The sequence below is a fragment of the Branchiostoma floridae genome, chromosome 14 (genome assembly GCF_000003815.2).
Source record: "Branchiostoma floridae strain S238N-H82 chromosome 14, Bfl_VNyyK, whole genome shotgun sequence".
Taxonomy (NCBI): domain Eukaryota; kingdom Metazoa; phylum Chordata; class Leptocardii; order Amphioxiformes; family Branchiostomatidae; genus Branchiostoma; species Branchiostoma floridae.
Genome location: NC_049992.1, coordinates 21,504,580 through 21,508,332, shown reverse-complemented (window position 1 = coordinate 21,508,332; position 3,753 = coordinate 21,504,580). Strand labels below are relative to the sequence as shown.

The 3,753-nt window shown below is 38.7% G+C and overlaps 1 protein-coding gene across 1 annotated transcript in view; it reads right to left on the bottom strand.

The window, feature by feature from the left end:
- The window catches only part of LOC118430404 (FK506-binding protein 2-like), a 26,402-nt gene that overhangs the window by 22,302 nt on the left and 347 nt on the right, over positions 1-3,753 (bottom strand). The gene's annotated exons all lie outside the window — the stretch shown is intronic.

Here is a 3,753-nt window from a genome sequence, read left to right as displayed (position 1 = left end):
TTTGAGACTAGTTTTACTCAGCAGAGGTAATCCAATGTGAACAAACAGAGTTTGGTTGAAGTTGAATGTTTAGTTTATTGTCTATAATTTTTTTTCATTTCGACAATATAGTGGAAAACCCGCCCTGACTTCCTTTTGACCGCACCTGTCAACTTTATGGCACTCTGACGTCATCACGCCTTGATGTCTGTTAAATTTGAGACTAGTTTTACTCAGCAGAGGTACTCCAATGTGAACAAACAGATTTTGGTTGAAGTTGTATGTTTATTTTATTGACTATAATTTTTTTTTCATTTCGACAATATAGTGGAAAACCCACCCTGACTTACTTTTGACCGGATATGTCAACTTTATGGCACCCTGACGTCATCAGGCTTTGATGTCTGTTAAATTTGAGACAAGTAATATATAGCATAGGCACTTCGGTGTAAGCAGAAGGAGTTTGGTTGAAGTTGTATGTTTAGTTTATTGTGTATGATTTTTTTTAATTAGGTCAATAGTGTGGAAAATCCGCCACGACTTCTTTCTGACCGCATATGTCAACTCAACCTCCTTGGTCAACTTTATGGTACTCTGACGTCATCACGCCTTGATGTCTGTTAAATTTGAGACAAGTAATATGTAGCGGAGACAATCGTATGTGAACAGAAAGAGTTTGGTCGAAGTTGTATGTTTAGTTTATTGTGTATGAATCTTTTAATTAGGACAATATAGTGGAAAACCCGCCATGACTTCCTTCTCACCGCACATGTCAACTTTATGGCACTCTGACGTCAAAACGCCTTGATGTCTGTTAAATTTGAGACTAGTAATATGTAGCGGATATACTCTGGTGTTAACAGACTGAGTTTCGTCGAAGTTGTATGTTTAGTTTATTGTGTATGAATTTTTTTCCATTACGACAATAGAGTGGAAAACCCGCCATGACTTCCTTCTGACCGCTGTGTTTACTCACATTACACGCTCGATTAACTCTATGACAGGCAAAAGGCTTGCTAATCGCTCTACCCCACGGGAGGCCATCTGGCGAACCCGGGCCTCAGCGTCGAACATAGACCAGCTTGGGTTAATTATCGCCTCTAGTCTAGGAGATAGGAGATAGCGGATTTCCCCTGACTTTATGGTACTCTGACGTCATCACGCCATGATGTCTGTTAAATTTGAGACTAGTAATACGTAGCGGAGACAATCCAATGTGAATAGAAAGCGTTTGGTTGAAGTTGTATGTTTAGTTTATTGTATATGATTTTTTAAAATTAGGACAATATAGTGGAAAACCTGCCCTGATTTTCTTCTGACCGCATATGTCAACTTTATGGCACCCTGACGTCATCATGCTTTGCTGTCTGTTAAATTTGAGACTAGTACATTTGTAATATATTGCATAGGCACTTCGGTGTAAACAGAAGGAGTTTGGTTGAAGTTGTATGTTTAGTTTATTGTGTATCCGCCACGACTTCTTTCTGACCGCATATGTCAACTTTATGGTACTCTGACGTCATCACGCCTTGATGGTCTGTTAAATTTGAGACAAGTAAATATGTAGCGGAGACAATCCAATGTGAACAGAAAGAGTTTGGTCGAAGTTGTATATTTAGTTAATTGTGTATTAATCTTTTAATTAGGACAATATAGTGGAAAACCCGCCCTGACTTCCTTCTCACCGCACATGTCAACTTTATGGCACTCTGACGTCAACACGCCTTGATGTCTGTTAAATTTGAGACTAGTAATGTGTAGCGGAGATACTCTGGTGTTAACAGACTGAGATTGGTCGAAGTTGTATGTTTAGTTTATTGTGTATGAATTTTTTTCCATTACGACAGTTTTATTCAATTACGACAGTTTTAGTCAATTTTATGGCACCCTGACGTCATCATGCTTTGATGTCTGTTAAATTTAAGACTAGTAATATGTAGCATAGGCACTTCGATGTAAACAGAAGGAGTTTGGTTGAAGTTGTATGTTAAGTTAATTGTGTATGATTTTTTAATTAGGACAATATAGTGGAAAACCCGCCCTGACTTCCTTCTCACTGCATATGTCAATTTTATGGCACTCTGACGTCATCACGCCATGATGTCTGTTAAATTTGAGACTTGAAATATGTAGCGGAGGCACATGGGTGTAAACAGACGGAGTTTGGTTGAAGCTGTATGTTTAGTTTATTGTCTATGAATCTTTTAATTAGGTCAATAGTGTGGAAAACCCGCCCAGTCCTCTTTCTGACCGCTTATGTCAACTTTATGGTACTCTGACGTCATCACGCCTTGATGTCTGTAAAATTTGAAGCTAGCCATATGTAGCTGAGGCACTTGGGTGTGAACAGAAGGATTTTGGTTGAAGTTGTATGTTTAGTTTATTGTCTATGAATCTTTTAATTAGGTCAATAGTGTGGAAAACCCGCCCAGTCCTCTTTCTGACCGCTTATGTCAACTTTATGGTACTCTGACGTCATCACGCCTTGATGTCTGTAAAATTTGAAACTAGCCATATGTAGCTGAGGCACTTGGGTGTAAACAGAAGGATTTTGGTTAAAGTTGTATGTTTAGTTTATTGTGTATAAATTTTTCCAATAGGACAATAGTGTGGAAAACCCGCATTGACTTCCTTCTGACCGCATATGTCAAGTTTATTGCACTCTGACGTCATCACGCCTTGATGTCTGTTAAATGTAAGACTAGTTATACGTAGCGGAGACAATTCATTGTAAACAGAAAGAGTTTGGTCGAAGTTGTATGTTTAGTTTATTGTGTATTAATCTTTTAATTAGGACAATAGGGTGGAAAACCCGCCTTGACTTCCTTCTGACCGCATATGTCAACTTTATGGCACCCTGACGTCATCAGGCTTTGATATCTGTTAAATTGGGACTAGTAATATATAGCATAGGCACTTCGGTGTAAACAGAAGGAGTTTGGTTGAAGTTGTATGTTAAGTTTATTGTGTATGATTTTTTTAATTAGGTCAATAGTGTGGAAAATCCGCCACGACTTCTTTCTGACCGCATATGTCAACTTTATGGTACTCTGACGTCATCACGCCTTGATGTCTGCTAAATTTGAGACTAGTAATATGTAGCATAGGTACTCCGGTGTAAACAGAAGGAGTTTGGTTGAAGTTGTGTTTTAGTTTATAGGACAATAGAGTGGAAAACCCGCCCTGACTTCCTTCTGACCGCATATGTTAACTTTATGGCACCCTGTCGTCATCATGCTTTGCTGTCTGTTGAATTTGTCACGTAGACTACGTAGCGGATACACTTCGGTTAGAACAGAAGGAGTTTGGTCGAAGTTGTATGTTTAGTTTATTGTTTAATTGGGTCAATAGAATGGCAAACTCGCCCCGTCTTTCTCCCGATCGCATCTGTCAACTTAATGGCAACGCTGTGATGTCTGTTAAATCTGTGCGTCACTTTAATCTTAGTTGCCCGCTCTCTAATACTGATTATCACTTAGGCCCGCTGTGGCTCGTTAATCAAACCATGTAAAATTTTATTGGTTTTGTGAAAACGTAGGGTTTTTCAAGACCCTATTTGCTTTTCTGCTAGTGATTTGGCGGTAGTTCATGAGATTGTCGCTAGGTTTTGTTTTCTAATGTCTAATTTGCACTTTATAGATGAAATGTTACTTTCTAATATCATCTATATGTGAATTCATGAGCTGTTACAGAATTGAAGCAATATCCGATATGCATTGAGTGCCATGGACGCTTTGGGGCGAATTTTGGAAATTTCAGTTCTTTCGAATCGGT